Source organism: Oncorhynchus masou, chromosome 6 (genome assembly GCF_036934945.1).
Source record: "Oncorhynchus masou masou isolate Uvic2021 chromosome 6, UVic_Omas_1.1, whole genome shotgun sequence".
NCBI classification, from domain to species: Eukaryota; Metazoa; Chordata; class Actinopteri; order Salmoniformes; family Salmonidae; genus Oncorhynchus; species Oncorhynchus masou.
This window is the reverse complement of record NC_088217.1, coordinates 48,784,942-48,808,289: the sequence shown is the minus strand read 5'-3', so window position 1 is coordinate 48,808,289 and position 23,348 is coordinate 48,784,942. Positions and strand designations below refer to the sequence as shown.

The following is a 23,348-nucleotide window of genomic DNA, read 5'->3' as shown; positions in this document are numbered from 1 at the left end:
TTTGGCACAGCGACTATTACATGCCTTTCCATATCCAAGACAAATACGGCTCCAGACAATTCGGTTTTGAAGCCTATTTTAGAAGCTCCCTCTTAAACATACAGTGGCGTACCTACACAGAATAATACCCATTCACTGTTATGTTCATAAATGTTGTAAGAGATAGCAAGAGGGTGTGTAAAACTCCAGCGATCCCACTATACAGTGTCAATGTCAGATGTGTTTTATTCCCCAGCAGAAATACCAGGGGTATCGGCATGAAATCAGTACCCAAACCTCAAAAGCCTGCATTGTGTCAGTGGGATAGTAATTCTCTGTGTGCTCCAGTGGGCCTTCGATGTAGAGAGCAGAAGGGAAGATGGGGGGGGAGGGATCTGCAGGGGGAGACAAATAAAATCACTGCCACCCAGAGACGCAGTGTCCCATGGCAGAACTTTTAAAACATTAGCTTAATGTACCCTGTTGCCCTATAGACAATATACAGTAATGCTCTCTATTTTGGTAGAAAAGTAGTTAATGGTGAACTTTTAGACATTACATGGTCATTTTGATGCAGGGTTTTTGTTATAGTCAGTCTTTGAATATGTATTACATATAGTCATTCTTCTGCTGTTGAAAGACAAATATGATCCAATTACTGATTTATTCAGTGGCTGACACAATCAATTGCTGCATTGTTGAAATTTGAATTACAAATTTCCCTTTCATCTCGCCTGCTCAACACCAACCCCCAAAAACAACACATTTTTTGAGAGGACTAAATAATATATATACACGACAGGAGGTTGGTTGCACATTAATTCGGGAGAACGGGCTCGTTCTAATGACTGGAGTGGAATGATAACAAATACATCAAACACATGGTTTCCATGCCATTCCATCTGCTCCATTACGGACATTATTACGAGACGCTCTCCCCTCAGTATCCTCTGGTGATATACACAGAGTATACTAAACATCAAATTCCCCTTCCTAATATTGGGTTTTGAGTTGTACCCCCCACCCCATTTTGCCCTCAGAACAGCCTCAATTCACCGGGGCATGGACTCTACAAGGTGTCGAAAGCGTTCCACTGGGATGCTGGCCCATGTTGACTCCAATGCTTCTCACAGTTGCCTGGATGACCTTTGGGTGGTGGACCATTCTTGATACGCACGAGAAACTGTTGAGAGTGAAAACCTCAGCACCTTTACAGATCTTGACACAAACCGGTTATCTTACCCATTTACCTTCTGAATGGCACACAAACACAATCCATGTCTCAATTGTCTCAAGGCTTAAAAACCATTCTTTAATCTGTCTCCTCCCGTTTATCTACACTGATAGAAGTGGATTTAACCATTGGCAACAGTAAGGGATCTTTCACCTGGATTCACCTGCTCTGTCTATGTCATGGAAAGAGCAGGTGTTCATAATGGTTTGTACACACAGTACTGTACCAGTGAAAAGTTTGGACACACCTACTCATTCAAGGGTTTTTCTTTATTTTTATGACTTTCTACATTGTAGAATTATAGTGAAGACATCAAAACTATGAAATAACACATAGAAATCATGTAGTAACCAAGTCCATATTATGTCAAGAACATCTCAAAAAAGCAAAGAGAAACGACAATCCATCATTACTTTAAGCCATTCAGAAAATGTCAAGAACTTTGAAAGTTTCTTCAAGTGCTGTTGCAAAAACCATCAAGCGCTATGATGAAACTGGCTCTCATGAGGACCGCCACATGAAAGGAAGCCCCAGAGTTAACTCTGCTGCAGAGAATAAGTTCATTAGAGTTACCAGCCTCAGAAATTGCAGCCCAAATAAATGCTTCACAGTTCAAGTAACAGACACATCTCATCATCAACTGTTCAGAGGAGACTCTGTGAATCAGGCCTTCATTGTCAAATTGCTGCAAAGAAACCACTAGTAAAGAACACAAACAAGAAGAAGGGGGCCTAGAAACATGAACAATTGACATTAGACCAGTGGAAATCTGTACTTTGGACTGATGAGTCCAAATGTGCGATTTTTGGTTCCAACCGCCGTGTCTTTGTGAGATGCGGAGTAGGTGAATAGATTATCTCTGCATGTGGAGTTCTCAACATGAAGCATGAAGGAGGAGTTGTGATGGTGTGGGGGTGCTTTGCTGGTGACACTGTCAGTGATTTGTTTAGAATTCAAGGCACACATAAACAACAGGACAATGGCAATGGCTATCAAGTGCTCAGCATATGTGGGAAGCTGTTGAGAGCATGCCAATAGTGTGCAAAGCTGTCATCAAGGCAAAGGGTGGCTACTTTGAAGAATCTCAAATATAAAATATATTTTGATTCATTTAACACATCATACTTTGGTTAGTACATGATTCCATATGTGTATTTCATAGTTTTGAAAAACCCTTGAATGAGTATGTAACGAGTGCGCTGAGAGTCGGGAAGCAAGTTTAGGGAGTGGGTGTTTTAATAAATAAACGAAACACAAATAACATACCGACATGAAAACAGTCAATAACACCTCAGGAAAGAACCAAGGGGAGTGAGGGATATAGGGAAGATAATCAAGGAGGTGATGATGACAGGTGTGCAGGATAATCAGCAGCCTGATGACCTAGAGGCCGGAGAGGGAGTATACGTGACAGTACCCCCTCCCCGACATGCGGCCCCAGCCGCAGGACGCCGTCAAAGGGGACGAACTCGGGGATCAGGAGCGGACCAGTCACCCCTGCTGATGCACGGGAACCTGTTACGCTAGCTGAGGCACGGGAACATGTCGAGTCAGCTGGGGCGCAGGAACATGACAGACTGGTTGAAGCAGGGGAGTCTTGCGATCCGGCTGAGGCATGAGAACCTGACGAGCCGGTGGAGGCATGAAAGCTCGACAAGCCGGCTGAGGCAGGGGAGCCTGGCGATCCAGCGGAGGCATGAGAGCCCGACGAGCCGGCTGAGGTAGGGGAGCCTGGCGATCCGGCTGAGGCATGAGAGCCCGACAAGCCAGCTAAGGCAGGGAAGCCTGGCGATCTTTTTGAGGCATGAGAGCCTGTAGCGGTTCCGGGACCCGAAGTCATTTACTCTGACACAAAAAATGTAAAAAACACTCCCTGATGCTTCCCTTAGGTGAGGTGTTATTCTGTAACAAGTGCGCCGAGAGTCGGGATGCAAGTTCAGGGAGAGAGAGTTTTAATAAATAAACGAAACACAAACAACGCACTGACATGAAAACAGAGTCAATAACACCTGAGGAAAGAACCAAGGGGAGTGACAGATATAGGAAAGATAATCAAGGAGGTGATGGAGTCCAGGTGAGTGTCATGAGGCGCTGGTGTGCGATACGATGGTGACAGGTGTGCGGAATAATCAGCAGCCTGATGACCTAGAGGCCGGAGAGGGAGTATACGTGACAGAGTAGCTATGTCCAAACCAGTGGTGTAAAGTACTTAAGTAAAAATACTTGAAAGTACAACTTAAGTCGTTTATTTGGGCATCTGTACTTTACTTTACTATTTATATTTTTGACATTTTTTACTTTTACTTCACTACATTCCAAAAGAAAATTATGTACTTTCTACTCCATACTTTTTCCCTGACACCCAAAGTACTCGTTACATTTTGAATGCTTAGCAGGACAGGAAAAGTGTCTAATTCACACACTTATCAAGAGAACATTCCTGGCCATCCCTACTGCCTCTGATCTGGCGGACTCACTAAACACATACCTCGTTTGTAGATGATGTCTGAATGTTGGTGCCTGCCCCGGGCTATCCGTAACTTAAAATAATAAGAAAATGGTGCCGTTTAGTTTCCTTAATATAAGGAATTTGAAATGATTCATACTTTTACTTTTGATAATTAAGTATATTTTAGCAATTACATTTCCTTTTGATCCTTAAGTGTATTTAAAACCAAATACTTTTAGACTTTTACTCAAGTAGGAAATTACAGGGTGACTTTCACTTTTACTTGAGTCATTTTCTTAATAGACTTTAATAAGTATCTTTACTTTTACTCAAGTATGACAATTGGGTACTTTTTCCACCACTAGTCCAAACTTTCGACTGGTACTGTATATATACTGTATATATTCTGTAAGCATCTCGAAACTAGTGATTATTCAAAGTAAATATGAAAACAACGAGCTTAAAACAGGGGTCTAAAATGTTTGCACAGACTTGTAAGGAAAAACAGCAAACTAACTGCCTTATGTGCTGATGTTTGAGCTTTTGTTAATTCCTCTGAGGGTTATCTTAGAATATTTACACTTTATTGGAGCGGTTCCTCTTACAGACCTTGTCAATGCATATTTACACAAAACAATACCTTTCCTTGAAATACAACACAAACAATCTGAATGAACCCGCATTGCGCTTTTCCTTGAATTGATTAAATTGGGGAATTTGTTTAATTTACTGTTTTGACAAACACATTCAAAAGTGCCAAATGGGAGAGGTATTTGGTTTTGAGTAGCTGGGAGAGGAAGTAAATATGTAAATGAAACACAGTGGGGGTAGGCAGTAAGATTTACGCAGCTTGCCATAGAGTCTGAGAGAAGAATACAGAATAAGTCTGAGGCAAATGTCAGCCTCTGGAAACACTGTGTACACTGGATAGAAAGGTATTACAGCAATGTGACAAGTTCAGTCATTTGCAATGTGCCATTTTGCAAAGCTTCCATAAAAAAACAAGCTGCAATAACCATATGTCCCTCGGGTAAATACATGTTTATTCATAGAGTAGAAGTATATAATAACCTACACCATCCCATTATGGCACAACCAGGCTCTTGTTAGCATTCCACCATCGAAACAGAGGCAGAAGCAGCACTGAACGTCTCCTTCAGCTCTTCCTCACTGAACTGTAACACTACATTTCAAAGACATGCTTGAGTAATGCCATAATCATATGTTTCAAAACACGAGGGGCAGGAAATCAATATGGGACCAGAATATTGTATTTTCTTCACTTTCTGAAAAATAAGGACTGAGAATGAAGCCTGGGTTTGTCTGAGTGGGTCACATTTAATATCTTATCTTCATTTATTTCAATCAGTGTCTTCTAATGAATCCCTCTCCTTCGAGACGGAAGCTGTCTTTCCTGCGTCTTGACAAGATGTGTTTCCTTTAGCTGGAAGAGCTGCAAGATCAACGATTCATCTGGACCACCTCAATGACTTGTATAACCGTGTATGCCTTGTCTATGTATAGATATTTCTGTAAATATCATTTGTTTACATAATAACACATCTGTAAAAAAATATATATTAAAAAATGAATTGCTATAATTGCATTTGTTCGGTTCATGCAAGACAGTTTCGGTTTCCATTCGTCCTCATTAAAATGTACTGAAGACTGACTGTATGTTGTACCACCATAAATTACAAAGGAATGACACACAAAGCATGTTTCAAAGTACTTACATTTTCGGCATTATGGCAGAAGTGTTTAATTTACGCAATAAGGATCAAAAGATAATGGCAACATTTAAATATGCTGAAAAAAAACGATATTAAAGCAACAGGTAAAGTGTTGGTCCCTGAAAGATCCTAGAAATGTGTTTACACCCCTGTTACTGAGCATTTCTCCTTTCCCAAGAATCCATCCACCTGACAGCTGTGGCATATCAAGAAGCTGATTAAACAGCATGTTCATTACACAGGTGCACCCTGTGCTGGGCACAACAAAAGACCACTCTAAAATGTGCAGTTTTGTCACACAACACAATGCCACAGATGTCTCAAGTTTTGAGGGTGCGTGCAGTTGGCATGCCTCCAACGTCATTTTGGAGAATTTGGCAGTACTTCAAACTGGCCTCACAACCGCAGACCACGTGTATGGCGTTGTGTGGGCGAGCGGTTTGCTGATGTCAACGTTGTGAACAAAGTGCCCCATGGTGGCGGTGGGGTTATGGTATGGGCAGGCAAAAACTACGGACAATAAACACAATTGCATTTTATTGATGGCAATTGGAATACACAGATATACCGTGGAGCGAACCTGAGTCCCATTGTCGTGCCATTCATCCTACCCCATCACTTCATTTTTCCAGCAAGATAATACACAGCCCGATGTCGCAAGGATCTGTACACAGTTCCTGAAAGCTGAAAATGTCCCAGTTCTTCCATGGCCTGCATACTCACCAGACATGTCACCCATTGAGCAAGTTTGGAATGCTCTGAATTGACGTGTACGACAGTGTTCCTGTTTCCGCCAATATCCAGCAATTTTGCATAGCCATTGAAGAGGAGTGGAACAAGATTCCAGATGCCACAATCAACAGCCTGATCAACTCTATGAAAAGGAGATGTGTTGAGGCAAATGGTGGTCACACCAGATACCGACTGGTTTTCTGATCCACGCCCCTACCTTTTTATAGGTATCTGTGACCAACCGATGCCTATACGTATGTATTCCCAGGCATGTGAAATCCATAGATTAGGGCCTAATTTATTTATTTCAATTGACTGATTTCCTCATGTGAACTGTAACTCCTTAAAGTCTTTGAAATTGTTGCATGTTGCATTGATATTTTTCTTCAGTATAGCTTTGTAGCCTGAAGGCTGTTCTGTGAGAAGCTTTGTGATGTCCAATGTCTTTCATTTTTAGTGTGACTTGGTCAAATGGAGACATATTATGATATTGTACCAAATGGTGCGTGGTGAGCAATGGAGGTCAGATTACTAACCATTGATTAGCTTTCCTGAATGATGTATACCTACAGTATACTTACCAGGATACATACATCATAGCATATGCCTATAATAACACATACTTATGAGACAAAGGTAGGCTCAACATTTACACATTTGCAATACACTATGCCTCAATAGAGTTAAGAGAATGACAGAATGAGTTATTACATAAGCTATTGTATAATTATCAGATATTGTATTTTACTGAGCATTCGTAATGCTTCAGTGATGACTACAGGTGTCCTAATTAATCAGAAACCATGTGAACTTCAACTGTGATAAAGGTTTTGACAGACATGGTCTACCGGACATTTATTTACTTTGAAATGTCTCTCTCTCATCGTCCTGCCACAGAGACTATTGATGTAATAGAAAGTTCCAAGGAGCACCCACAGCCAGTTCACACCATGACAGTATTACAACAGTCACTTCCAGGGTAAAACACATCCAGGAAGTAAATACAATAGCTGCATATAAGAAAGGAGGGTGATTCCAGCGTAATGGCACGCAAAATCACAACTTTTTAACGTCTCACAGAATGGACACACAAAATAGAAATGACGCTTTTGATGTGTGTGTCTATAGTACCGCTTGGTGGGAGTGTACAGGTAATTTACGAAAGTTACCAGAATCTTTAGTCATTTTGGTAATTAACAGGTAATCAATGGCGATAAATGTAGTAACTTATACTTGAATAACTTTTTAAAAAATGTATTCAAATATAGTATTTATTTTTTATATCTGTGTCCATATTTTCCATGCGTTTCTAGTGGATAGACCATATGGTTCAAGAGAAAATAACAGAATTCATGAAAAAAACATCAATTAACTCTGCAACTCTTCTAACTATTGACTTTTTTCACGATTGCCACCAGTTTGGTGCCAAAACAACAACAAAGACATTGGCATAAAATAAATAAAAGTCTGTAAAAAAAATATATATATATATTTCATGCTGAAACACTCATACTTAACACAGATGGTTGGTGGTTTATATTTAGGATAATGTTTTTCAGCTTTGTCATATATGTTGTTATTTTAAAATCAATGTATTTTAGTTTTGATATGTTTATCATGTGATAAGGCCACACAGAGGGCCCGAGATAATTACAGACACCTGTGATAATCTGAAGTAGCCAAAAGTGCCACTAGACATCGTGACAAATTACATAAAATCCTTTAAAGTTACCAAACTTCTGGTAGTTTACTGTTAAACTTAGAATGTTTTCAGTAATATACCCTCACTTTGCGACCTTATGTATACACAAAAAAGCTGACTAAATATTGGCATGATGGAGAAACCAAGCTAATAATGGATGTTACATGAAATGGACAAGCTTTTTGGGGAGAATGTCTGTGAGTTACCATGGATAGCCATTTTGAAGAAAAGACTAGGCTGAACACAACAACGATAATAATATGAAAAAGTCATTTCAATTCTTACTTTAGACAGCGAAAAATGACCGCTACGGATGATACACCCTCCGTTATGGATGTTACAGAGTCTGAAATAGACATTCTAATCTTAAAGATGCCTTGGACCAAAATCTATCATAACACATTTGTTGTCATTTGGAATGTTTTAAAAATGCCCGCAGAAGGTATAGCACCACAGGATTGCATAATTATAGCCTGAATAGTACACACGACCAGTTGTCACACCCAATAGGAATTTATTTTCTCTCTTTATATGTTATGTGCTGAAAGTATTCCCACCTCTTGACTTTATCCGCATTTTGTTGCATTTTTATCCTGCATTTGGCCTTCACACAATACCCCATAATATCAAAGTGAAATTATGAAAGTGATCTATACGGTTCAGGGACATAAACGTTATTTTAAAAGCATGGGAACCGGTTAATAACGTTATTTTCCATTCCGAGCATTTCTGACCCACAAAACAATGCAACCCAGCTCCTATAAAAAGCACTCACTCTGTCTAAAAAACATTTTCCAGTGTCTGCCTGACAACTGAAAATCTTTGCCAGTGTGTGTGCATGTAGGCTATCTGCCCCTCCCCCTCCGAAGCTACTGGAGCCTACAGACATTACAAGCGTGATTCAGAAATTAGGAAGAGAAATCTTTTATTTGAGGAGACTATGGATTAACTTTTTTTGACTGCAAGTTAAGGATACAATAGTTATCACGTTTCACATTGAGTTAATAAAAAAAAGGTAAAACGTGTTTTTATTTAAATTATTGTGCTGCTCTGCACACACAAGCTTGTTAGCTTGCTAGCTAGCTAGCTCTGGTCCAACGTTAAGCTAACTCTCGGAAGTTCAAAGACATTCAAAGTTCCTTGATAGAATTCCAATTAGCTCATTCATCCCACCTCCTCTCCCCTGTAACTTTTCCCCAGGTCGTTGTTGTAAATGAGAATGTGTTCTCAGTCAAGTTACTTGGTAAAATAAGGGTTAAATAAAAATAATTAAGTACAGATAAAAAGCCGCTCCTCTTTAGGTATAATTCTGTGGGCTTAATTCAGATAATGCATATCATCACAAGATTCCCAGCACTGTAAGTGGTAGGTAGCTAAGTGGTTAGAGTGTTAGGCCAGTAAACCAAAAGGTTGCTGGATCAAATCCCGAAGTTAAATAAAGATAAAATAAAAAAGCCTCCTCCTTCACCCTCTCTTGTTCTCTCTCCACCCTTAAAATTCCAGTTCTGTCTTGCGCCCTACACACTCCATTACATTGGACAGACAAGTTCATAGCGAGCTGCTCTGTCTGCAGTGATTGGTGAAGTAATTTATTGTCGAGCTCAATGTAAAAACATGTAGTTTTCAGAGGTTTAAAAAGGAACAGAAAGGAACAATATAAACCATTACTTATTGGGAGATTCGAAGCATTTCAGAACTTTATTTTGCCGGTCGAAACAGTGGAACAGAAATTTAAAAAAATAATGATTGTGTTTCAAATATTAAAATATATTTGAGAGCCATTCGTCCTCTGAACCACGACCCTGCCAAGCCACACTGCTCGCTGAACCCGAAGCCAGACGAAACAATGCGTTGGAGGAAACGCTGTGCAACTGGCGTCACGAGTCAGCGTGCATGCGCTCGGGCCCACCACAAGGAGTCGCTAGAGCACGATGGGACAAACCCTCTCCTAACCCAGACAATTGTGCACTGCGTAATTGACCCTGGGATCAAACTGTAGTCTGTAGTGATGCCTCTACTACTGTGATGCAGTGCCTTAGACTGCTGCACCCCTCGGGAGGCCTCAAAGTAGTCACTTTCTTCTTCTTTTTTTCCACAAAGCATAGTTAAAACTATAGCTAAGCCCATAGTTATAGTTATTCCAGGCCTACTTGTAAAAATGTAAAGAAACTACTACATGGCTCACAATGTATGGCTATCAACCCCCAAAAATACATACACCTACATTCTCCTTCTCATGGTTCTTTGTGTTGGGATGTAACCAAGCTAAGGTAAGCTATGGTGACGGTGAAACACTTCATGTCTGTGAGAATCTCATTATACTCTGTCTGGAACCAGTGTGTTGCCTTGGTTTGACTTGTTGTATAACCACCATAATGAACATCAGAACAAAGGAGCAGACAGTTTAGAGCTAAAACACAGCACACAAATCCCATTCTTCGCCTTATAAGCTAGTGTTTCACGCAGCAAGCGTTTCATGAGTGTCAAATAGAATAATCCTAAAGCGGTGCAGCCTCTGCCAGCTCGGAGCACAATAAACAGAGACACTACGATAAAGCTGCTCAACTATCAAGATGTCCAAGAGTGCTGTTGATGATACAATTGCTGTACTGTTTAAAGAGATAAGACATGATTCAAGAAGCCTGTATTAATCACTTCTCAAATCAACCAAACCAATTCCCATTCGTATGCATGTGATTTAGTAGCCAACTCCCCTGAACTATCGTTGCAGTGCCATGCTATGCCAGACATATGGCATGGCAGCCGTGGTCCGAGAGATTGGCTCAAGCACTAACATCTCTGAAACTAGGCTACAACATCAGTGCCTCATATCACTAACAGAATGGTACCATCATCATCTGTTCCCTGATAAAAGGACCAGCTGAAACACAGTGGGTGGTGACTAGATGTTGGCAGTGGACAGTTAAGGCTCGTAGACCATCCAGGGTGATATTACAGGCTTCATTACTTACATCATCATGTCTCTCAATCCCCTACTCACGGTGGTGTCGCGCACCAGCTGGATTACAATAGAATGTGTTTCCTCATTATGAAACCCAATAACGGCTGAACAACTGGAGTCGTGCGCAGTAATTCAACTCCATATAATGGGGTCAAAGAACGCAGCATTACCCTTTCTGTGAAGTCGAGAATACAGCATCAACATCAACACCCCAAACCATCTTTGACATGGATGCTTGAATTTCCTTGTAGGAAATACAGCGAAAAGAAAAGAGTATTTCACACAATGTCAATTGTGCCAGCGCTCCCTTATAAAATAGATATTCATCTCAACATGATTCACATGGATAAATAACGAATATAAGGAAAAAGAATAGTTGCATTCAGAGGAAATTGAATCACATCCAAGGCTCACTGGTACAGTGCATCATAACTCGCCTGCCACACAGGACAGTATATGGACATTTCCATTGATAAAATGACTGTTTGAAAGAGACTATTTGGATTCTTCAAGATAGTTTAAAGAAATCGTTAAGGATTTTGGCTATTTGAATCTACTTCCCCAGAGTCAGATGAACCCGTGGATACCATTTTTATGTATCCGTGTCTAGTATAAAGGAAGTTAGAGGTAGTTTCACAGGCCAAATGCTAACTAGCTTAAAATGGTATCCACAAGTTCATATGACTCTGGCTTCATTGCCAAAATCTCGAACTATCCCTTTAAATTGCTGACCTTTTTAACATGGCAAGCAGAGAAGGGACTTTTCATAATCTGCTGTGATTGATGTGTATTTGACAGTAGATACTTCATGGCGTGCGGCTTTGTACACTTGTAAGGCAGACTAGATAACTCTGCTCGCAGTATACACAGTACTCTATAGTGGATTGTATACACATGAACTAAGCCATTCTGGTGGCCTACTTCCCTTGAATATAGCTGTCAATTATTTCACCTCATGAGTCATATTTTCCTGCTTTTCTAGCATGGATAGTGTGTCCACCAGTGTGCTCCTGGATAGCATTTTAACACTGAATAAACATTTTCATATAATTCTTAGCCTGTTCTGCCCTTTCAGCTGATGTTCTGTCCGTCACACAGGTAAGTCCCCATGTTTAAAATGCACCAGAAAGAGGAAGGATTCCCTTATTGCTTAATCGCAGCTCTTGGAGGTCATTATTTTGCTATTTGCATGTAGCTTTCATAAGCTTTAACAACCCCTTGAAAACATTAGCAAAAACATTTACACTTATAAGAACAACAGGGGACATTTAACTATCTGTATAGATGAGAGCAGTACGCAAAGAGTGCTTCTGCTGTGCAGTGTCAAACCTTCCAAGAAATGTATGTAATGTATTGTTCTGAATATTCATAATTAAACAAAGACAGCCATCAGCAGACTGTATGCTTCACAATTACTACATAAATAACACAGGCTTTGGATACAAGATACTATACATAGGATGAATACTAGCAGTATTCATATTCATATGAATTGATACCGTCGCGTTCTTCATGATGAATTGTCTAAAGTCTACAGAATGCCGACTGTTGTGAATCAGGATATTCAAATGGCCTTGTATTTGTTTCTGGTCGAACTTGTTCTATAAGATTGTATTCTATCAAAACAAATTCAATCCACCAGAAATCATAAAACGGTGCCAGAACATTGTGACATTCTGTTGAGTCATCTAGTGATCCCAATTCATCCAACATTTCTTTCATCTCAACTATGTGAAAAGAAAATAACAATGCCTTCTGGGGCATGTTGTTTCTATTAAGCATATTAGTATTCCAATAAATGGCGGGGGAAAGAAGGCTCACAAATCACAGGCCCACCCTATGGGGGGGGGGGTACCATTTTCCTCTCAAAGATAATTGCAAAATCAGAGAATTTTCCCCAGTGGTACAACGATAACAAAGTGTTAAAAGATCAAAATAATTCCCTCATCTTCAATTTAAGTGCATTCTGAAGAAAAAACACAAACCTGCCCCCTTGCTGTGATAGATTTGAAATTAGTTGTTAGAAGCCCCCACATAAAGAATAGTTAATAATGCAATAGTTCCAATGCTCAGATATTTACACAAGCTGGTGTTACTCTTATTAGGCCTTCAATCGAATCTGGTCCCAAGGAGGGACCGTATCACACCATGTTTGAGTAAGGAAGTGATGCAGGAACAACACAGTTTGTATCATACCCCAAGGATTGTTGTGCCTCTAAGCCAAAAGCCCACATCTAGCTCTAACATATTTTTTCAACATACCATAGCTAAAGCACAGGATTGAGGCAATATGAGTGGAATACAGCTAGGGTGTTAACTGAATGACCAAGCAAGAAATACTGCAGGAGATGGAGCTGCCTGGATGTAGAAGATGTTATAATGTACCTACTGTACAAGAGCAAAACCAATTCACTATCTCACTTTATCTCCTTACAAATGTACACATATTGGATGTTTAACTAATCTTAATAACTATGACATTACATTACATACTCACTGCATTTCCAACTTCAAAGTCTGCTAATACCTCAATTCACACAACACTTTTATGGAAAGGTCTGGACAGAATTCTCCTTTTTCCATCCCCTAAAGGCAAGAGGTAAAAGGTGGCAGACATGATTTACCATCCTGTAAGAATAGGAGATTTGTTGTATTGAAATCCAATCTACGGTCTGTGACACACCTCCAGCTGTAGACTGATCTCTTAGAGCTGACCAAATGCCTCTCAGCAAATAAAAAGCCTTTTAACACAAATTGCCGTTTTTGGCTTTTTCACCTTTTATGAAGAAAAAAACAGGACAGTGCAGGCAGATGCATTAGGAGGAAGGCTGATTTTAATTGTTGGGTCATTGGGCCATTGAAGTGTTGCTAGCTGGAATATAGTACTTGAGTAAAACGATGAGCTATTGTAGGGCGGGCCAGCCCCCGAAGTGACTGTTATCAACTGTATGCAAAAGGTTTTATTGCCTTCTCGGAAATTCAGCCTTCTCTGTGTTGCTCAGGCCATCCCCCCATTCTGTCACACCTCCGTGAAGCAGATGTTATGTTTCCTTTACATCCTGTAGGTCTGATATCTGATTGGAGGTTATTACTTTACAGTAATACTACCTGCAAACAACTCAGATATTAAATCTAACATGGTAAAATGGTTATAAAAGGGTCTGAGCTTCTCTTTCTGGTGAGACCTGTGCTAGTGAGATACCTACATTCTCTCTCTCCTCCTCGTGGACTCTTGGGGCCATGCCCTTTCAGGCGATGACTTCTCTCCCTCTCTCCCTCTGATCATGCCTTGAATAATGCCTTGTAATGCTTGTTAACAATGCTTGGTAACATAAGCTTATGCCTTGTGTGTGAATCATTCATTTTACCATGCCAATTAAATATTTGCTTTTGATATAGACAATTCTTATTCCTTTCTTGACCTTTCTATTACTGTGACTTAACTATAGTATCTTGCATATTTCTAAATCATCTTTCTGGAGTCAGAAAACCATTTAATGGGCTAATTGCTTATGGGTCGTATTATGAGGTTATAAGACTATTATGAGTATTATTATGGGTCGTATGTGAGGTATATATAATACAAATATGATAAATATTACCCCACTGGTTCATTGTGGTAAATATGTATTTATTTATTATTATTCTTACGTATTCAAGAATACTGACAGTTCAACAAAGTTCAATGCTAGAGCTGAAGTACACGTCCTGTCCTGGTCTAAACTTTTCAACAGATGAACCTTTTACTGCAGTGGGCTAAATCAGGGTCACACAGAGTGTTTACTGGTAAGTTTTATACAAATCTACTTTCAAACAAAAGTATACCCTACGATGTAACTGCAATGATGAGATAGATGTTCTTCTTCTTTGTTTTTATGTTTTATTATGTCGCTGTCATACTGTGTTCAACCATGTTGGATATTGCCTAGCCGTCATGGATATTGCCTAGGACCACAATGGAAAAAAGTCCCAGACTTTGTGTGTTATTCTCGATGATTTTACTCATGTGCATATATGGCTTTTCAAGTGTGCTCGTTTTTTTTCGATGGTCAAATTAATAAACTAAAGTCAACTAAAATGCACCTCACACACATGGTTATAGGCTTTAAAACAAGAGATATAAAGTTCAAATGTATTACATTTTGAGATTGCATCCCAATATTACAGTCTATATATATATATATATATATATATATACACACACATATACACATATATACAGTATATATAAGTCAGAAGTTTACATATACCTTAGCCAAATACATTCAAACTCAGTTTTTCACAATTCCTGACATTTAATCCTAGTAGAAAATTCCCTGTCTTGTGTCATTTAGGATCACCACTTTATTTTAAGAATGTGAAATGTCAGAATAATAGTAGAGATAATTATTTATTTCAGATTTGATTTCTTTCATCACATTCCCAATGGGTCAGAAGTTTACATACACTCAATTAGTATTTGGTAGAATTGCCTTTAAATTGTTAAACTTGGGTCAAATGTTTTGGATAAGCCTTCCACATGCTTCCCACAATAAGTTGGGTGAATTTTGGCCCAATCCTCCTGAAAGAGCTGGTGTAACTGAGTCAGGTTTGTAGGCCTCCTTGCTCGCACACGCTTTTTCAGTTCTGCCCACAAATATTCTATAGGATTGAGGTCAGGGCTTTGTGATGGCCACTTCAGTACCTTGACTTTATTGTCCTTAAGCCATTTTGCCACAACTTTGGAAGTATGCTTGGGGTCATTGTCCATTTGGAAGACCCATTTGCGACAAAGCTTGAACTTCCTGACTGATGTCTTGAGATGTTGCTTCAATATATCCACATAATTGTCCTGCCTCATGATGCCATTTATTTTGTGAAGTGCAACAGTCCCTCCTGCAGCAAAGCACCCCCACAACATGACGCTGCCACCCTCGTTGGGATGGTGTTCCTAGGCTTGCAAGCCTCCCACTTTTTCCTCCAAACATGGTCCTTATGGCCAAACAGTTATATTTTTGTTTCGTCAGACCAGAGGACATTTCTCCAAAAAGTGCGATCTTTGTCCTCATGTGCAGTTGCAAACTGTAGTCTGGCTTTTTTTGTGGCGGTTTTGGAGCAGTGGCTTCTTCCTTGCCGAGCAGTCTTTCAGGTTATGTCAATATGGGACTCGTTTTACTGTGGATATAGATACTTTTGTATCTTCCAGCATCTTCACAAGGTCCTTTGGAGTTGTTCTGGAATTGATTTGCACTTTTCGCACCAAAGTACGTTCATCTCTAGGAGACAGAAAGCATCTCCTTTCTGAGCGGTATGACGGCTGAGTGGTCCCATGGTGTTTATACTTGCGTACTATTTTTTTGTACAGATGAATATGGTACCTTCAGACATTTGGAAATTGTTCCCAAGGATGAACCAGACTTGTGGAGGTTTTTTTCTGGCTGATTTCATTTGATTTTCCCATGAAGTCAAGCAAAGAAGCACTGAATTTGAAGGTAAGCCTTGAAATACATCAACAGGTACACCTCCAATTAACTCAAATTATGTAAATTAGCCTATCAGAAGCTTCTAAACCAATGACATCATTTTCTGGAATTTTCCAAGCTGTTTAAAGGCACAGGCAACTTAGTGTATGTAAACTTCTGACCCACTGTAATTGTGATACAGTGAGTTATAATTGAAATAATCTGTCTGTAAACAATTGTTGGAAATGTTACTTGTGTCATGCACAAAGTAGATGTCCTAACCGACTTGCCAAAACTATAGTTAAATAACAAGAAATTTGTGGAGTGGTTGAAAAATGAGTTTTAAGGACTCCAACCTAAATGTATGTAAACTTCCGACTTGTACTGTATACATTACATCACAGAAGACTGAAATATAACAAAACCGTTGACATAGAAACACCGGATTTCCGGCAGTTTAAAAAAAATAATAATGTTGATGAATTATGAAATGACATAAAAATATGAATAACATTCCATCCATGAGGCCACTAGGTAATTTGACTGCAGGAAAGGTCTACTTCATAACTTTTTTTAGATGCATGCTATCTGTCTGCTCGAATTGTCTGCTTGAACAAGATGCTCAATGCTCAACGTATTTTTTTTAGCAACGCTGATAAATTTACCACCACGTTACTTGACTTTCAAAATGCTTTCATATAAAAGTGCTGCTCCACAAAAACACCAGTGCTGGGTTTTGTGCTACTGTCAGCTAGTTCATGTTTTTTTTAGAACACATGGAATAAAACATGATGCTGTACAAACAACCAATTTGTGTAGAAGAAGGTCAAAGGTTTAGAGCTGACAGGGATGGACAGTCAGGGAAGTCCTCTTTCTCTGGAAAAAGAAACCCTCTGTTGAAACCCTTTGGTCCCTCAGTCCCACACAGTTCGGTCTAAAAACACTATAAATTAACCATTGGACCTGGCGCTATTACTGGAGAATGGACCTGAGGGGTTGTCTGTGTCAAATGTCTCCCTCAGTTAAAACCCTTCTCAAACAAAACATAGAGTATATATTGCTGTGCCGGGGTGATTGATATGGGTATTCAAACGTAGAACTGTTATAAAGTATTCATATATGGTACATGTCTCTCCGCTATTTTCATTTGCATACATATGGCAAGATTGCTGCCTACACCACTGACAACTCAGCTTGGCAAAAACAATGCCTGCTTCAAAACAATGACTGACACTACACCCAATGATCCCAATGAACAAACAATTTGGCTCCTCGGCGGGCAGAGAACTAGAGAACACCCAGATATGACACAGGAGGTGTGTAAACCGCTGTCTGTGCACTGGCAAAGTAGTATCAGGGGCCTGCAGCCTTCCTTCTCATCCATAATGATGTTATGAAGAATCACACAGCACTGTTTACTTTTTAAAAAACCAGCAGAGAGCAGCAGAAAAGTGGGGCTAAAGAACTGACACAGAGCATTTGTCTTTATTTGCTGCTCTTTGCCCTGTTGTTCTTTAAAGCGCCAGTGTGGCAACAACCTCAGAGGCAAGACCCTTGGACTGCACAGTTATTTTTCATAAAAGTAATTCCCTCACAGTCGTGACGCGCCATAGAAAATACTTAGACGTCACAGTCAACAACTAGGGGCCTGCCTAATAGTGCCGCCAAACCTTCCCGGTTTGGTCTGGAGTCCCGTGGAATCACAGCGCTTTTCAACTGAGATTGTACTCACACAGTAGGGACTGTACAGAGATGAGTGGCTTTCTGGACTATGGCATTGGCTGAGCACTCATGAAAATAAGTGCTGGAGGCATTTCTGGCTCTGTAAATGCAGTCAATATCATAATCAAAGTAGCAGTGTACAGTAGTACCTAAGGGGTAAAAAAAAGAGCAAGAAAATGAATACACAGGCAACCATAGATCAAAAACTCAAAGCACTGGCTAAAGAGTAAATCAGAGTCCACAGATGCAGAGACATGTTAGTCCAGGGTCCCATTGTGACATAAGCTACGAGGCTTTGAGACCACCGTCCATGGGGAAATTGATTGAGCCAATGTGGAGAATTCCAAAAGTAAAAAGTATGAGAGAAAAACATTCTAGAACACTGCTGTGCGTCCGCGTACATGTTTTGGACTCTAATAGACGCTAAAGGCCTATCTATTCAATTGAATGTATGCAAAATGATAACATTTCCTGTCACTACTGGGAAGGGAAATATAGGGGAATGACTTGAAATTGAGAAACGTTTCTTTCACGGTGTGATGATAACGCCCATAAAGAACCAGATTATAATTCCAGCATGTTATCAAGTATGAATTTAGGAAAAAAGTCAAAAGATCTATTTTATTTCAACATTTTGACTGATACAGTGTCTCTCAACCGTATTGATACAGCTAAGTGAGTGGGGAGGAGATTTCTGGCAAGGCTGCACGGGTTACTGGTTAAGAAGGACAGTCATATTTGGCTGAACTTCACTGCTGCCCGACTGAATACTGCTCCAATAAGAGATAAAAATGTGTTGAAAATGTGAAGAAAATGTTGAAGTGTTCCTTGCATGTGAAACAAGCACAATGCCTCTCTTTTGAACTGAGAGAGTTTGACAGGGACTTCTCTCCAATGCTGAAATAAAGTTACAGTACCTTAATGGACACTCACTTTAGTCGCTTGCTGGGGACACTTATTTTTTTCCAGAAGCATTGCACAATGTACATGTTTCCCAAAGGTTACTATGGAAAACAAAGATTTCCTTTTCTTTCAAAAGTGTTTCCAGTCCTGGAGGGAGGGAAGAATTGTATACATTAAATAAAAATATCCCCTATGACACATTTTCTCAATACCAGCAGGAACCATCCAATGAAATTTTTATGAAATGTCTCTAAATGTTACTATCCCATAATCTATTTAATGTCACTTCTGCACTACATCACTTCTGACAGGCTGTTGGCCTGCTGCACGCTAACCAGGCCTGTTTTTCTACTTCCTGCATAGCTGCATCTGCCAGCGCACTCTCCAGTCCACCAAGAAACTACCACACATGCATGTCAGGGAAATGTGTGGCAACAATAAACACGCAATATTTAAACCAACCAACCATGTGTCCATGGCAGATCATATAGTTATGCCAGGTAGCCAAGTCATTCCAAACTTGGTTTGTCTCTGCAGGGTGCCTGCCGTGCCCATTGAGCTGCACGGTGCATGTCAGCCTCGGGATTACTTTCATCAAGAACGCAGGAACTAGGAGCGGGGGAGGAAGTGGTAAGGATTTCCAACACAGGATTGCCTGGACAATTTGCCTGGACAATTTGTTCTTGCTATCATGGAATTCATGTTTGAGGAAACCCACTAATGGTTTGATTAAATATTCTTTCCATGTCATTTCAACAAAAACACATTTGATGTGATTGGACTTGCAAAAAGTCATCAATGCCGGGGAATTTCTGACTTTATTCACCCAACTTTTCAACCAAATCCAATGACATGGTGACATGTTTTTTTGATTTCACGTAGAATTTAGGTTAGTTGTCAACTCAACCAAAACTAGACGCTGAAATTAAGTCCGAGCCCAGTGGGAATGCTCTCGATAATGTCCATGTGAAGTGCAAAGGGACAGAGAATCCATTCATAGCTACCAGACAAACCAAATTTACAGCACAGCCGTATCTATATCACTCATCTAAAGGACGCTTTTCATCTCCCACAGCAAAGCAGATATCACACCTTATCATACATTCCACATTCAGAGCACACCTAACCAGTAACACAAGTGAACTCACAGAGGACTCTAGGCAGCCGTGGAGAAGGCAGATACAAATATACACTGTAAATAACACATTTGGTCAACCAGTAATTATTTAATATAAGAGCGGTCTAAAAAAACAGACAGATGCTCAAATATCTATTATGCATATTAAAAGAGCAGGTTTAGTTGTGCATCTGGCTACAGCGAGTGTGAGTGGACACATCTGTTAGCCACCCATTTAAATCAGATAAGGGCACTGGGCAACAGCAGCAGAGTACCATGAAGCTGATGGACAGATGCTTGGATTAGTCCTGTGTTGATCGCTAGGAAATTAATTTTCAATGTTGGCCGAAGAAAACTTAAGAAGGATGTCATTTAGGATATTGATCTTGACTTTATTGATATGTTTTGAAGTTTCCTGACTGAACCTATGTCTATTTGCTAAAGGTGTACTTGTATAGCCTGTACAAAATTGAGATAATGTAGAAGAGAAGCCATTGTGGAATATTTCTGTTTGCTTAGTCTAGTTGGCTAGACATAGGATACTATGACTGCAATTGCTGGTCAACTACATAATCAGCAAATCCAGGGGGGATTATGATAGGGAGTCAGCGCAAAGGATTAGGCTACCAAACCTCTGCACGCACTGATCGGCATGGTGGCGCACAGTTACTGACTCATAGAATACATACTTCCAGCATAACAGCTCCCAAACTAAATCCAACACTCCTGGCAAATCAGTGGCATCATTTATCAAACACGCATAAATGTCTCACTAAATTCTGGCGTACTTGGAGATTCTAGGATTTGCGTGCGCAATAAATTAGTATGATTTATCAAACTGTCACATGCAACATATCATACTATATTTCTGTGCTTGTGAACGAGTGCTACAACACTGCCTGGTAAATGCCCTCCATTCACCTTTAATGGCAACAAAAATACCCTCATTTGCTGTATGATTTGGAGACGTTGGAACTGGATCAAGACAGCTTCTAAAAGAAAGGGCAACGGCAAATTTGATCACATTTCTGTAGAGGTGTGGTCAGAATGTTTTAATATTTTGCTGTGACATTTTTCAACAAAAAATGCATGTGGCCTATAGCCAGTGCCAAACACTGGGGGTGAATTCTGCAAGATTGATTGTCTATTGAACTATTTTAAAGTAAATATTGTCTACAGCCCAAACGTTTACGCAAAAGACAAATTGTTGTTCAATAATTTTGTTAATCAATACATGATTATGTTTTTTTGCCTTGGGATAGGCTCTGAGATTAAATAGGCTGTGATCACGTGCTCCTATCACATAGCAAAACTGTTGCCTACCCATACTGTAAAATATTTTTAAATAGGCTACTGGTCTATTTACTTTCGAGCATGGTAGGCTATTGAATGAGCGATGGATAAATGGTACCCTAATATTCGTTGTGTAGCGGGAATAACCCAGTCATGACAGAAAAGGAGAGATATCCTGCAATATGATTATGATTTAGGCCAATATAGTAAAATAAAATAAATATATTAGGCGTCATGCTGCTATGTGATCTCCTTACCAATGGCAAATGTAAATGTATCTGTTTTATCATTCTGCCTATGTTTTAATATGTTATTAGCCTACCCTTATTATAATTGCCTTGCCTCAAACACATTCATTTTCCCCAACATATTGCTTGCAATACAGTTGCTCAACCAATAGAAGTTGCGGTAAGCATGATCTGAGATTTGCGTGGACATACGCACACTTTCCCGTCAAGTTCAAAATGGATAAATACCAACCTTTGTGGGAAAACTGGTGCGCACGCACCTTTGATAAATGAGGCCCCAGATCATTACAACTCCAAGTGGGTTACGCGCGCGCAAAATGAATGGCGGACCCTGTTTATTGATGTAAATATGGGAGAACACTAGTAGGATATGGGTTATGAGTTTTCACGGGAAAGTTACAGAGGTGCCTTTTCACCTGCAGTGTGGGCTATAAGCCTATACGGGCTTGGGCTACTACAGTTTCCAACACTGATTGAACAATTCCACGTGAATGAAATGTAATTACAAACAACGCTAAAGCAAATAAATTAACTATTTTGACAATAAAGAGTATATTCGATTGGGACACAGATAACAAGCTATAATAGTCTAGCATTATAATGATAATAGTAATAATAGCCTAATAATAATAATAATAATAACAAAATTCTTACCGTATGCGTAATTATCCCTGCAATTTGCATTTCATTTAAATAATCCGTGTTTCGATACTCCTAACAAAATTCTGTACACATACATTCACTGTTGAATCGTGGCGACGCTGTCGGCGGCTGAGTATGCACTATGAATATTCCTCCCTCACTCGAGAGTGCAAGGCATTGTAGGCTATCCCCGACCGAATACATTAAAATAGTAGCCTACTCTATGAATATCGCTTTCGTTGTTTGCAATGTAGGTAAAGAGTGCACAGTTTAACAGGAGCTCCCCGCGACTATTATCTAAATATACTTACTGTGATGCATCATTTTCCTTCCTCTAACCCGAGCAGAGCAGGCACACGAGCTGTCCTCGGTGAGGCACTCACTGCACCGAGCATCCAAGCGGAACAGACCCTTCTGGGTAGTCTAAGCGGTCGAGATATAATAGAGCAATTCTTTAAGCTGAGCTCGAATACAAAATAACTACGCGATCTGTAAAACACTCCAATTCAGCAATACGCGGAAAGTATTGTAAACTAGTACGATTCCCATTGATTAGGAAAGCAGTGCCATGCCATTAGCGCATAAATCATTCTACCTTATCCTACAGTGGCGTGAGCTGGCACAAGAGGGGCTGGGGGCACCTCCCACATACTTAGGACTTGTCTGAGGAAATCCTGTACAATAACTTTAAAGTTCACTGAAGTCATTATAACAGTAGTGTAACTATATTGTTAAGACTGTGATATTAGGCTACCATATTAGATGAAAGCAATTCAAATGTTATGAAGGTATTCTTGTTTCCAAACTACCAACAAAATTATGAGTATTGTTGATTTAAAACTTTTTGTGTGGGCTTTTTTAAAACATTTTCTACACAATAGTTTCAGTAATAGTGTTTTTAGGGGTTTTGTTCCCTCAATAGTGTCTGAAACCAGCAATCAGGCAGGTAATAACCTGAGGTTTATCCTTCCAGATCAAGGTTTAGTGTCCTCATGCTAAATGTATCAGCCCATAACCCTGGAAAAGGCTACACCCAGAATGCATTAGCTGATCAAATATTTATATCTTCTTAATGAGATCACATCTCACCATCCGGACATTGCATTTTCCATTCAATACCATGAAATCCCCCTCAATTAAGCAGAATTGGCAGATTGAATCGAGATTTACCATTGACAACAATGAGCTGGT

The 23,348-nt window shown here is 39.8% G+C and overlaps 1 protein-coding gene across 3 annotated transcripts in view; it reads right to left on the bottom strand.

Annotated features, from left to right (window-relative positions):
• cntn4 (contactin 4) overlaps positions 1 to 22,763 on the bottom strand; it is a 169,940-nt gene extending 147,177 nt beyond the window's left edge. For 2 of the 3 annotated variants that reach the window (XM_064968917.1, XM_064968919.1), the window contains exon 1: positions 22,469 to 22,763. The gene's annotated coding sequence lies outside the window, so the exon portion shown is untranslated. Of the gene's footprint in view, positions 1 to 22,169; positions 22,436 to 22,468 lie in introns of those variants that run through there. The other variant, XM_064968918.1, reaches the window with a different exon arrangement.
• Positions 22,764 to 23,348: the final 585 nt, after the last annotated feature.